This window comes from Cherax quadricarinatus, chromosome 28 (genome assembly GCF_038502225.1).
Source record: "Cherax quadricarinatus isolate ZL_2023a chromosome 28, ASM3850222v1, whole genome shotgun sequence".
Classification (NCBI taxonomy): domain Eukaryota; kingdom Metazoa; phylum Arthropoda; class Malacostraca; order Decapoda; family Parastacidae; genus Cherax; species Cherax quadricarinatus.
The window spans coordinates 9,508,202-9,523,201 of NC_091319.1; the positions used below are offsets into that span (position 1 = coordinate 9,508,202).

The 15,000-nt window shown below is 43.4% G+C and overlaps 1 protein-coding gene across 1 annotated transcript in view; it reads right to left on the reverse strand.

The window, feature by feature from the left end:
* The window catches only part of LOC128693269 (caskin-2), a 1,211,837-nt gene extending 1,201,706 nt beyond the window's left edge, over positions 1–10,131 (reverse strand). Inside the window, exon 1 of the mRNA XM_070089381.1 lies at positions 10,003–10,131. The gene's annotated coding sequence lies outside the window, so the exon portion shown is untranslated. The remainder of the gene's footprint in view (positions 1–10,002) is intronic.
* Positions 10,132–15,000: the final 4,869 nt, after the last annotated feature.

The window sequence follows — 15,000 nt, forward strand, 5'->3', positions numbered from 1 at the left end:
TACAGCCTCGCCTATTATAGTGCTACTACGGCCTCGCCTATTATAGTGCTACTACTGCCTCGCTTATTATAGTGCTACTACAGCCTCGCCTCGCATAGTGCTACTACAGCCTCACCCATAATGCTACTGCTGCCTCTCCTATAGTGCTACATACTAAAGTAATTTACCAACTCAGTTTTTCCTTGTTGGTATTTCAACTCATCCTGCCGCATGCTTAACAAATCGCGAAACCGAGTGAAATTCTTTGCATACATCATCTCTGACTTATGTGTTGGCTGGGTGGTAGAGTACTATGTACTTTGATGCAGTGTGTAGGTGAAAGTCCTGACCTGGTCTGAGGTAATGTTCTTAAATAGTTTCGCTCCTTTCACAATCTATTAAGCATTTCTTGCTATGAAGATGAGTTGCTACTGTGAACACTCGCATGCACACGCACACACGCACGCACGCACGCATGCACACGATGTTAAGAAGTATTTCTTCAGTCAGAGTTGCCAGGAACTGGAACGGTCTGGAAAGTGACGTAGTGGAGGCAGGAACCACACAGTTTTAAGACGAGGTTTCATAAGCTCGTGGAGCAGGGAGAGTGATTTAGTAACGATCAGTGAAGAGGCGGGGCCAAGAGCTATGACTCAGCTCCTGCAACTACAAACAGGCGAGTACAAAAAAATATAGGCTGTTATTAGGCCAACCTCTCGCTCAGAGGAAAGATTCTTGGAATTTTGAATTAAGATGCAAGAGCGAAACGTTACTCCAATAAACCTTTCTTCCCTTACGGCTTACAGCGAAACGTTGCCTCTTTTGAGGAAAAAAAGTAATTTGTGTTAACATTTCACACTCCACAGTTTCGGAATCAGTGTTGTGTGTCAACTAAGTCTACATTAACGTACATAACCAGCGGCTCCCCACGACACCTGCGGAGCCACCGGCTGTACACACCATCCTCCTATAATTTCCGGGTTAAAATACCTTGCAAACAAAAGGCACAAAACAGATTTTATCTAACCTACATTTCGCCCTGAGTACAGCCAAACCAACGGTTACGCTGTTTCATCCCTCCATCGACTAAACGTCACTTCCACCTAACTTATAAATAAATAAATAAAGCTTCCCCATCTCTCTCAAAATACTGCAAAATTTATCTCCATATTTTCTAAACACTTCAAAAATTTTTAACAGCGGGGAAAATTTGAGCAAAAATCCTTTTATGTTGTATACTATGACAAAATATTTTGTAGAATTTTGTACGTTTTTAGTGGTTTTTCAAGCATATTTAGTAAATTACTAATTTCATATATATATATATATATATATATATATATATATATATATATATATATATATATATATATATATATATATATATATTATATAATTTATATATGAAACCCGTAGGGGTTATACAACACTTACTGAACGATGGAAGTTTATTCTGACTCCTTGGAGCAAGAGCCCTTTACCAGGATCAAAGTAAGGACCCTCCCAGCTTAACATGGGTGTTGTTGAGACACACACACACACACACACACACGTGTGTGGATTAGTTGCCATTTTGTCCTAGGCACCTGCCGATTAGACACTAGGCCTGTTGAATAGGCGTGTGTGTGTGTGTGTGTGTGTGTGTGTGTCAACACCCACGTCAAGCTGGGAGGGTGGTTACTTTGATGCCTAAGGGCTCCTACTCCAAGGAGCCAGAACAAACCTCCATCCCCCCGTAGGTGCTGTATGATTCCTATGGGTTTCGGGCTTCCTACATAAATACAATAATGATTCCAGCACGAACTCCATCCCCTTAACTTCTCCAGGTGTGTATCCCCAGGCATGTATCCTCAGGTGTGTTGCCCCAGGAAGGTTAAAGCCAGCCCTAGGGAACCTCACTATAGCCCCAGAGACAAAATCTATATAGATTCAGGCAGCTTATAACTTCTCAGAGCTTACAACACCAAGTAGAGTTCAGGGAAGCTTAACTAAAGCCTAAGATAGCCCCTAACTCGAGCCCCAAGAGGACTAACTTAAGTACTCGACAAAATAAATTACACTTCAGCTAACTCCTTTTCCCCTCCTCCCTTCCCTCACTCTCTCTCTCTCTCTCTCTCTCTCTCTTTGTGCAATTCTCCTTTAATCTTTGTATATTTTTCACTTTTCTCGATATCGTTTCTCTCAACCTTTCTCGAGTCTCGTCCTGCCCTCCAACAGTGGGCTCACTGTGCAGCCACTTAGGATATACGTACTTGCTGCAAAAGCGTGTAAGATTATCCTGGCTGAGCCCAACTGTTGATGTAGGAGTGTTCTCTCATTCCTCACTTCTCCATCACCCTCACTAAATACACTTCCTCACTACACACAAACTCCCTAACTACGCAACAAGGGCACACAACTGGAAGTTAAAAACTCATTTGAGTCATACGGATGTTAGGAAGTACTCCAGCCTTAGAGTTGTCAGGAAGTGAAACAATCGGGAGAGTGAAGGAGTGGAGGCAAGATCCATACATAGCTTTAAGAGGAGTTACGATAAGGCTCTCGGAGCAGGGAAAATGTGAACCTAGTAGCGACCAGCGAAGAGGCAGGGCGAGGAACAAAGATTTGACCCCTGCAGCCACAAATCGGTGAGTACATTCATCACTGCATACACTCCCTCACTACACACTACGCTCACACTCCCTCACTACACTACGCACACACTCCCTCACTACATACACTACGCGCACACTCCCTCACTACATACACTACGCGCACACTCCCTCACTACACACACATTCTCCTCTATTATTAGTGACAAGAAGGGAAGGGAACATTTCTCCAAAGATAAACTTAACAACCGGGAAGAACTATGAATTTTGCACCAAGAGATCGTTCTCAACTGAAATTCTTCAACTACACACACACACAAAAAAAAAGCTGGAACAGTCCCAGCAGATGCAACCAGCACAGAATACCCCAAAGCGCTCGCTGAGGAACCACAGGGAAGACTGCTAACGTATAGTTGTAAGGCAATCTACAGACTATCGCTGCAACCATTTGTAACACAGCAATAAGCTTTTTTAGATACCGTTATCACAATACTGGTTCAGAGGACATCTTCCACACTTCATCGCGTAACTACTAGTTTTGAGTGAGAAGGGTTGGTTTAATAAAGAGGGACATGCCTTCTCACTTCTACTTGTGAATCCCGTCCCCTACAACGTCGTGATCTTCCACCTCACCTTCCACTATATTTAGGACTCCATTCTCATGCTTCAGCTTCACAACGTTCCAGACCATGGAGCTGAACTCTTCAGTCTGAGGGACTGACCACTTCAAATACTATTTCTCCAAGGTTAATGAACTGATTACATCATCTTCATTTCACTACTACTACACATGCTGCTTCTGTATTTGACTGTCGAAGCCTACTGTGTTGGCGAAACCTTTCAATAGTAAAGATATCCAACTGTTGCACATATGTCTTAATCATCAACTTGTCGATATTTTGTATAATTTTCAATATAATAGTGGCGCATATATGGGTGGGTAGAGTACGAAGGGCTGATTGGAGTACATGTAGTGAGGGTAAACTACATCTGGGTGGTTTTAGTATATACGATAAAAAACATCCCATCCTGGGCGAAAGGTTCCTAATGAGCTTGCTCTGTTGTCTTTGTAAGCACCTTAAAGCCACACGGTATTACCCTAAACTCGCATGACATTACCCCAGAGCCATATGATAATGGAAATATATTTAGTCGACGAAGATAAATTAAACATGTTCCAAGTAAGAGAAATGTTATACCTTTCGCTCACCAGGAGCTCCTGGCGGGTGAGAACACGTGTCCAACATATACCACTGTTAGAATTATGCACTGTGTGATGCAGAAAACGAGTGGTACTATACAGCAGAGTTTCTCGGCCAAACACGTTTCATAATCTTGAAATGGGACTAACATCTTAAATAGTGAAATTCGGAGATGACAAATTTCGAAAAAAAAAAAAATCATCCCATATTGAGTAAACGAGTACACTAAGAGAGACCTGGATAGGTTGACACAAAGGTCGAAAATGTGAAAGATGGCGTCCAATATTGGCAAATGCAAAATAATGCATTCCAGATATTAAATAAAACGCGAGTTTTAAAATGTCTGTAAACATGTAGCCGAGTCGACAAAAAACAGGAGAAAGGTTTTGGACTAGTTATAAGCAATGACCTTATATGCGCAACGATCTTATAACAATGACCTTATATACGCAACGATCTTATAACAATGCATATCTGGGTGCAGCCAAGCCAGCGAAACTTCGTTTTCCAACTTGAAGAACTAAGATATGTTGTTGAAACAACGTTTCATTCTGTGTAGAGCATTATTATGCGACGATTTCCCAACAAGAGCTTCAGAAACCTGCGTATTCATTTTTCATCGGGGATATGCCCTTTCATCCAGGATTCTCAGATGTAAATTTAGAGTACACGACACCAGAAATATTAATGCTCACACCTTGAATGTGCTGTCACCGAGAGGGTCAAGAAGCATTCTGGGTAGTTTCATCCTTGAGTATTGAGCAGTACATAACCGAGTTCTGAGAATCTGTGTGATTGTGATCAGAGTTTCAGAGCTTGTAAATGTGATGAAAAAATAACATGGTAAGGATGGGGTTAGAACCCATGGCGGGCGAGTCGGAAAATTCCAGGCCAGTGCTTAAGCCACTGGGTCAGCTGGCTACGGTAATTTTCATCCAACTAGGTATACTTATACACTATATGGAGGTTAGCAGGTGCCCCACTGTGACCACAAATGCAAGTTCGTCACGGCTAGCGTGGCCGTGACGAACTCTAGCTCAAGTCCTCCCTCAAAGCCGCCATCACGAATCATGAAATCGTTCTACCCTCACCCGTACCGTGGTATGTTTCCAATCGTGTTACTACGATTTCGTGAGTCAAGTTGTAATGCGATAGCTTATGCTCCAAGAACTTGTGAGTTTGTTATAATGCTTGCTGTGCTGCTGAATGATTTTATATTCACAGGGAAGAGCTAAACACCCAAATAGTCACGCAGCACCTTGGGAATGGGAGATAATCACCCCTACGAGCAACAATGCTCTACCCCCCAACAATAATACACAAAGCCCCCCAAAACTACCATACCCCATGTAATAACAATCCTATCACCATAATACCCCCACCACCCTCACAACAAAAACATTCCCCCGCTATCTGTTTCTGCACACGTAACTCATGTTGACTCATAACTCACAAAGCCTCACTGGACAAACTTTGGTACAAGCGGCACGCGCCAACCATTCCTCATCATGACAGCACCATTTTTTCATGCTTCCTAGCTTAAGGAAGTTCTAGAGGGTGAGGGTTCCCACGGAACAACGAGAAAGGACACATAATGGTATATATTAGTCCTAAAGCCTCCCTCCCTCTCTCTCTCTCTCTCTCTCTCTCTCTCTCTCTCTCACACACACACACACACACACACACACACACACACACACACACACACACAACGATTTCCGGGACGGGAATCTCTCAAACCTACTGAACTTTAATGAAAGAGATTGAGCAGAAAAGAGAAGGGTGGGCGGATTAAATTTCCATGCATTGCTAGAATTATATCGACAACACATCACACAAGTTAATCCATAAGGCCACAAGGGTCAATACCACACCAATACTGTTTCTGATACATGTAAATGACATGCTGGAAGTAAAGAAGTACATATATGAATGTCTGTGAATGATATAAAGTCGATAAGGCGTACCCGAACAAGAGTAGAAATGAATGGGCGCCATGGAGACCTGGACAGACTGCCGGAGTGGTAACAAGTGGCTGCTGGAGTCTAACCCAACAACTGCAAACTTATCAGTATAGTCGAAAGAGAGATGAGATCAGGCAATGAATACAGGCTAGAAGGTAAGAAAAAAAAAGGAGCTGAAATATGCAAACATGGAGAAGGGTCTTGTAGAAAGCATAATACCGAGCACATCACAAGAGGCGATAACATCAACAGAATAACTTTGGCGACGCAGACGAGACTGGTGTACCAAGAGTCGCCTTTAGCAGTCTCAAGATGAGTCATTTAGAGCCGCATACACATACCCCAGGCTCATCATAAAATAAGCAGCACCATCGTGGAGTCTACACTATAAAACACGTCCAAGATAAGCAAGTCCTAAGGTTTGCGACTAAAACTGCTGCAGAGGAGAGATAATTACAATACGAGGCGAAACAAAGGGACCTGACCTCGACTGTCGTGACAGACCGGAGAACCAATTATTAACTACAGTGCTAAGAGACAATGTTAAGACGGAGGTGCAAAAATATTGGATATCAGAATCAGAGGCAAGCGGCCATAATTGAACGATAACAGCATGTGCCAGAGATGTCTAGTCTTTTCATGGTCTCACGTTACTTAAGTATAATAACCTGAATGATAAAGTGGAGGAGGCGGACTCCTCAGTGAAACCGGTGGTTAGTGATAAAGAGGTCGGGTTGTGACCCATGCCTCGACCAATGCAGCCACAACTAGGTGATACCACTAGGTGGGTACACGTACGCAGACTCCGGTCAACACGTCTGTGCGTATGACCTGTGTATATAAACAGGTTGGCTGCCTACCTGCGTCCCTCTCACCACCCATCAAGTCCACCTGACCACCTGCAGCCACCTGTATGCCTACCGGCTGCTGCCTCTGGTCGCTCGCCCACCTCAGCGGATGCCAACTACCTTCCTCCACAGATGAACACAACAAAGGGAAATCCAGCTGGTCAGTAAGACCAGCTGTGGACTGTTTACCTGGCACAGCTGGTGCACCAGACATTCTTTCGCCGTAATATGATAACGATTTTTTTTGGGGCGAGACTTTTGGCGCCAGGTCTGTTTGTGTGTACTCGCCTCGTTGTGGTTGCAGGGGTCGAGTCATACCTCCAGGTCTCGCCTCTTCACTGGTCGCTACTAGGTAACTCTCTGCTCCATGAGCTTTATCATACCTCTTCTTAAAGCTCTGTATAGATCCTGCCTCCACTACATCACTTTCCAAACTATTCCACTTCCTGACAACTTTGAAGAAGTACTTCCTAGCATCCCTGTGACTCATCTGAGTCTTCAACTTCCAATTGTGACCCCTGGTTACTGTGTCCCATCTCTGGAACATCCTCTGTCCACCTTGTTGATTCCTCTCAGTGCGAGTGGTTCCAAGGATCAAGTCACGGCTCCTGGCCCAGCCTTTCAACTGGTTGCTACTGGGTTCACTCTCTTCTGACTTCGTGAGTTCTATCATACGTATTCAAGCTTCTACCGCTGCGCTGTTTAGGTCGTTCGCTTTCCTACTCACTCTGAGGCTTAAGAGATATATCCTAACATCCCTGTGACTCGTGCAGTTGTGCCCTCGTGTACTTGTTTTCCGCCTTTCGAACAGTCTATCCTATCAAGTCCTCTCGAGTATTTTGATTGTAGTTATGTCTCCTTTGGTTCTCTACCTCAATTATCAATAGCTTCTTTAGCCATCTCTCACAGCTCATAACCTTAGCTCCGAGACAAGCCACCTTGCATACCCCTGCACCTTCTCCAGTTTCTTAACATGCTTACACAAGTGAGGGTTCCACACCGGTGATGCACACTCAAAATATCGACCTGACGTATGACGTACATGAATGAGTTCCCTGAAAGATGACAGTCTTAGATTTGCCAAACGAGCATCCACTGCAGAGGTGCGTCTTCTTGAGTGAGAGTTGCAGCCTCTGTCTCCCGAGTTTATACTCTATTTCCGGTCTTCTCCTCTCCTTCCCCAATTTTCACAACCTTGCATTCGTCGGAGAGGAACACCAGCAATACTTGTCTTACGAATACTGATGCTCATTCAGGGTCATGTGTAGCCTCTGTCCCTCACAACATTTTATTCTCCGTATTAATTTCACATCAGTTGCCAACATGGATAGTGTGTGTGTGTGTGTGTGTGTGTGTGTGTGTGTGTGTGTGTGTGTGTGTGTGTGTGTGTGTGTGTGTGTGTGTGTGTGTGTGTGTGTGTGTGTGTGTATGTAATATACAAGTATCTGAAATGTGAATTAATACGCACAATAAGTAGAAAAAATTGAATGGGAGACAGAGACGGATGATGTAAGATTGTGACTCGAGGTAGAGAGGGAAGATAGTGAGAGACAGAAGGCAGTGAGATGAGATAACGAGCCAGAGGTAGGAGTTACTTAGTGAGAGGAAACAGAATATAAAAGTTTGAGATGATATAGAGAAGACAGGAATGAGGAGAAATAGTGAAAAGAGACACGAGATACGAGAAGAGATTGTGAGAATAGAGATAGTATGAGAGAGAGAGAGAGAGAGAGAGAGAGAGAGAGAGAGAGAGAGAGAGAGAGAGAGAGAGAGAGAGAGAGAGAGAGAGAGAGAGAGAGAGAGAGAGAGAGAGAGAGAGAGAGAGAGCGCTAGGCTTGGCTAGCGAATATCCCATTTTGTTGGGGTTTATCAAACCAGGGATTAAGTTACTATAAATTTTAATTATCGAAATAAATTGGTTTTGTGTGTGTTGACTATGATAAGCCAGTCCCATGAACCAGTTTTGTTGCCACTCTCACCATCACTTCTTTATTTTTTGTTTGTTAGATTATAGTATTGTTTCTTTATTACTGTTTATTATTATTATGCGATATTGTTATTGGGTATGTAGGACGGAATACTCTCAAGTGATTACCCGAGCTGTTAATTTGTTTTTATCTTTCAAAATTTCCGTTTATGTCATAAGAATGCATCTTCCGATTGGCATCAAATCTTCAACTCTGTGCTGCAACTTGGGCAAGATTCGTGTAGTTAGTGGCGTGTTTAGGTCCCCCTCTAGTCGATGTTACATATTCCCGGATATCATTTTCGTGCAATATTTTAAGAACTCTTCTGCTAGGCTTAAACCTTAAACGCTGGTCATTCACGCTCAAATATTTCCAAAAAAAAAAAAAAAAAAAAAAAAAAAAAAAATACAAGATTGCTTTTGCGGCCCCTGAGGTAGACCGGGCTGGGTTTATGAAATAAGAGGATACTTCATTCGGACTACGGAGAGAGAAATATTTACTAATTTTAAACCGTTGAATTTACAGGTAAAGAGCTGATGTCATACGTATATATTAACAGCTCATATCACGGCTTTATCTAAGGTATAGTCCTATCCTAGCCCAACTAGTATCACATCCCAGCTCATTCTAAGGTACAGACTAGCACAACTCGCATCACAGCCTAGTTCTATATGAAGTATCTTAGCATAATACAGCACTAAGGTATATCCTAGCATAGCTAGTATTACAACCATATCTATGGAATTCTTGCATGTCCTCTGCCTTCAGCCTTGAATGGCGCACGCACGCATGCACACACCCGTCAGCTAACACCCAGGCACCTAGGTGCTTCTAGTTGAACAAAGGCCACACGTGTTAGGCAGACTTTCTGATAATTTCCATCCGAACGGGACGGAACCTGGTTATTCTGGTATGAGAAAAAAAAAAAACATTACCAGTACGACAAACACCAGGAACACGAATAAACTCCTCAACCACCACCAAACAACCGCCAAGAATACTTTAATACACAAATAACCCGTACATTGTTGAGCTTACGGCGATGTTTCGGTCAGACTTGGTCCATTTACAAAGTCAGTGTGACTTTGTAAATGGTTCAAGTCGGACTGAAAAGTCGTACTACTCTCGTCTCTCCTATATGCGGGTTATATAGGAGTTGTGTATTGTTCCAGTCACGGTATTGTGCCTTTTTGTTCTTTAAAACTTAAAATATGAATTAAAGTAAGTTCTCAGCACAAACGCTGAGCGAGATACTCTTCTCCATTATAAAAGCGCTAAACCTGCAAGGGTCATACAGTGCAGATTATTCTCGAGATATATATATATCCGCCTGAACAAAAGAATGAAAAATAAATAACTTGATGAATATTTTAATTTTCTAAGGATTTTAATAAAAAAATAAAATAAAAATTGGCCGCTGTGGTTCCAATAGGACGTTGGGACATGAGTACCTTATGCCCAGAATGGTCTTCTGATGTTTTAGAAGAAAGGGTGTTGGTTATCCTGGGTGGCGGTGTTCGTCCTATGTTCTGAAATTCTTGTCACTACTTGGATGTAGCACCACAACTCAGATTTCAGAGGTGAGGAGTCGTAATGTCCCACTGCGTCCAGCAGACAGAGCTCTTGCTCCAAGTAACTCAGCTTCAACCCTGGCTGACCAGGCCAGCAGCAGAGCTGGTCAGGTGAAGTGATTCTCCGAACACACCAGGCAAGGTTAATATTACCAGGAGTAGAAATTAAAGTAAATCAGACCAGAGGAACTGAAATTTAGCCTTAGCCCGCCAGATGGTAGTGCGGGAAGTAACATGCTAATGGTTCCTGCGAGTCTGAACAACCATAACCCCCACTTATTTTTTTTTTATATTTTATTTAAGACCCATACAGTTTAACATAAAAATAAAGAAACAGTATAGAACCTAATCAAATGAACTGACAAACGGATTGTACTTACATGCTCGCAAGATATTACAACAAAAACTTATATCAAGAACATAACTAAAAACAAAATTACATGTCACATGGTCATGAATTGACATATATACAAAACCTTGCATATATATAAATTGTACATATAAATGACATCTGACAAAGGTTCAATACACTTGAACATACAATATACAAAGAAGTTATATCAGTTAAATCCCATCCTTCACATTAATCAAAAAACCAACACCTAACATCATAATCTGACTAGATAATCTACATACTTATCCCTAACAATACAGCTGAACGTATCCCAACTTACAAATAAACAGAAAAGAATACAGCTTAGAACACAATAACAAGCTCTATACTGTTACAATACACCCATATAAAACTTTCAGACAAATGGACTACGTCACTAAACTGTCTAGATATGTCTGTATACCATACAGACTAAAACTTAACATCAAGAACTTGCATGAACACCAAACCGGTATCAGGGTACAGACCTTAATTATAAACTTTAAAAAGAATCAATCATGCGTATATAAAGTATGACATAACGTCTGACCCATGACAAAGGCTCAATACAATAGAAAGAGATATATATTTATATATATACACATACACACCCACACCCCCACACCCACATCCACACACACACACACACGTACACAAAAATTTTCACCAAATCACATTAATCATATGCACTGTATGCACAATGCAAAACAGGATATAAGTATCTCTCATCGTGCAAAAACCCAGCACGTAACATAAATACAAACTAAAACACACTGCATGTCGCAAATAACTTATTTCTCAAGAATCATGTTATACCAGACTGATACACATCATAATTATACATAAAAAATCTACTATATTATACCTACATTCTGAAAAGTGTTATATCTACCAGAACGAGACCTTGAGCTCTACATCCACACTTGGATGCCATAAAGTCCCAATGAAAACCAGGAAACCATTCCAAACCCACATTCACAACACTCTCACGACCCCCCCCCCCCCGGGAGGCGAGCCCGCTGTTGCCCCCTGACTCCCTCCAACCTATGAAAACCCCTTCATTCACTCATATCCAATCACAGATTTACGAGAATCCCTAACGTTAGCATTCTATACCCCTCTGAGAAAGCCTGATCCCACCTCCTCCCATACAACTCTCTGTTACGACACCTCGTACTATAGAACGTTACCGCAAGAACCTTTCTTCTCTCCTCACTATCCCCTCTCCCCCTCATCACCCACGACATATATATATAATCTACCATGATATAATCTAAAGCTCTTATGACACCCTCGTCTAACCCACCCATATCTAGACTTAGAGCACGCAAAACCGACACCCCACGGCCCCCCACCCTCTGTACCAACCTACTTAACCAGCACCTAACCTCCTCTAGCCCTTCACAAAAGTAAACTACATGGAACGCTGTCTCATCCCCTCCACAGATACCACACCCCCCACCCTCTACAACCTGTCTGTTTCGTAATATCTCACCAGACGGAAGGATCCCATGCAGAAAACGAAACATCACCTCACGCGCCCGAGGTTTTAACTTCAATTTACTAAATCTAAACCAAATACTCTTCCACGCATACATGGGGAACAAACCCTCAACTGGGACAACGCACCTACCTACAAGTAACCTACACAAAACCCTTATACGAACCTTTCTCAGTTCCCTAACCAACATCACAGCCCTCAAAACTATTTCACATTCCCTCAACTCCATTCCTCGATACCACATACCCAGCCTGTCGTGTATCCTTCCCAAACGCCCCGCGTTCACACCCTCACGCAACACTTCCCATTTAATAAACACACATTTAGCCCTCCGTCTCAAATCCAACAACCCCAACCCACCCTGACTTACAGGTAACATTACAACCTCCCTCCGTAACCAATCACAACGTGAACCCCATAAAAATTTGTACACCCGTCTTAGTATCCCCGCAATCGCTGTCCCTGTAATTGGGAACACAGCTGCAACATACCAAACCTTACTATACAATAAAATGTTCACGACTATCACTCGCTGTATCAGAGTTAGGTGCTGGGGTCTCAGAACACCTAGACGCCCCACGATCCTTTCCAATAACCTATCCGAATTTTCCTCCCGCGCCGCAACCATGTCATCCCTATAAATAATACCACAAATCTTTAAAGACACCGCCCATTCTTTAACAACATTACATCTCCCCCCCACACCCCCCACCCAAGAACCCAACCCCATGCACCTTGACTTCGCACTATTTACCTGCATACCCGTGGCACTTCCAAATAATTGCACCACCTCGTCCAACACTCTCATTGACATCCCTGCACGAATGAGAACAGTGGTGTCGTCAACATATCCAATTAACCCCGGCCAGGCCCTCCCACCCCCCACACTTCCCTCACATGGCGTACATAAGCTACGGTCAACCATTCTATAAAAGGGGTCCTGGAAACACGCAAACAATATTTGGGACATGGGGCATCCCTGTCTAAGGCCTCTTCCCATTGCAATTTCCCTCCCCATACACCCATTAATCTGTATCCTCATTTTCGCCCCCTTGTACAACGTATTTACCCACTCGACTATTTCCTCCCCAAAACCCTGTCTCCTAAGTATAACCTGCAAAGCTCCCCTTTCCACTCTATCATATGCTCCCTGCCAGTCTAGAGCCAACAAAGCCGCCCCTCCACCCCCACCCTTAGCTTCCACAAAACTTCTCAGTATCCCATGTCCTTCAATCATCGACCTTCCCGGCAACCCGAACTGAGATTTTGACACCACCCTCTCCACTACACATTTGAACCTATTACCTAAAATTTTTGCAAACACCTTATAGTCTGCACACATCAGTGATATGGCTCGGTACTCCCGAAGGGTGGGCTGCCCCTTGACCTTCGGGACCAACACTACTACTGCTGTTTCCTGCTTCTCCCCCAACTTACCCTTCTCCTTCATACTATTAAATAACCTAACTATAAATTCCTTTATCAACGCCCAATGTTGTAAATAAAATTCTACCGGGAGACCATCAATACCGGGAGCTTTCCCCTTCCTCATTCCCCTTAACGCATTCTCTATTTCCTCTGCCGTAATCGTCCCACCTAAAGCCTTTCGATCACTATTTCCTAAATTACACGTCACATACGTACACACCTTGTCCAATGCCCCGTCACCCACCCCCCCACTGTTCCAGTACTTCTCGTACCAAGCCTCCGCATACGCACACATCCCCTTCGTGGTTCGTATCTCCTGCCCTACTCTATAATTCCCAACCATCTCCGTTACCTCTAAACATGGTATAGCCGTCAGCGCCTGCCTTTGCTTTTGATGCCGCAAAACACACGCTGACGGCTTGTCGCCCCAAAGCACTTCCTCCACCCCTGCCTGCATCCTTACAGCTTGAAACCTTTCATTTTGCAACACCCTCAACCTCCCCTTTATTTCAGCTATTTCATCCATAGGAAAATTATTCCCACCCACCCCCCTCCCATAGCAAGCTCTTAACCTATCCTCTAAATAGTTAGCCAGTCCATATTTTAAATTATTAATACGTTTTCCTTCTCTCACATAAAACTTTCTAATCCTTTCCTTTGCGACACTATCCCACCATGTCACAATGTCATCCACTCCCTGTTCTTCCACACTAAGCTCCCTCCATAGGACTGAAAACCCCTCCAACCCCTCCTCATCACCTAACACACTTATATTTAATTTCCAATAACTTCTATATATGTCCGCGAGCGTCCCCCACCCAACCTCCACCACCACTGCCCTATGATCTGACATTGTAGCCTCAACAGTACTGAAAGATTTCACGTCCACTCCCTGAGAAAGGTACACTCTATCTAGTCTCGCAGCATAACCACTCCTAACAAACGTATATTCAGTCTCCCACACCGCTCCCCCAAAGGCATCACGTAACCTAACATCCCTTAATAAATCCCTAAGAGCCACAGACATATATCCAGCCCCTCTTGGGTCCACATCAGCCACCCTGATTACACTATTCCAGTCCCCACCAACTATCGCCACCTCTGGCAGTGCACTTAAGAAAAACACAAGATCCTCACACACAAAATCATTCTTTACCTTTATGTTATTTTCTGCCGGCGCATACACACTCACAAAAGACACACGCTTACCCATCCACCACCCATCCACACGCAACACCCTCCCTCCCCCTCCTCCCTCGCTTCTCTGCAAAACAAACGGGCTCGTCTCCCTTATTAAAATTCCCACACCACCTTTTAGACGGGGAGATGGCAGGGTAACTACCCGAAATCCTGCCACCTCCAACACCCTACCCTCTTTGAAATTGTGCTCCTGCAGGAACACAACATCCACTCTAGATTTATTCAGAAAATTACGAAACCAATCTCTCTTCATACCGCTACATAACCCATTAACATTTACAGACATACACCTAAGGCCTATTAAAGTTTCCACCCCTGCTTCCTCTCATCACTCTTTACAACTCCAGAGCTTGAATTTACGTTCAACACCTTCAGA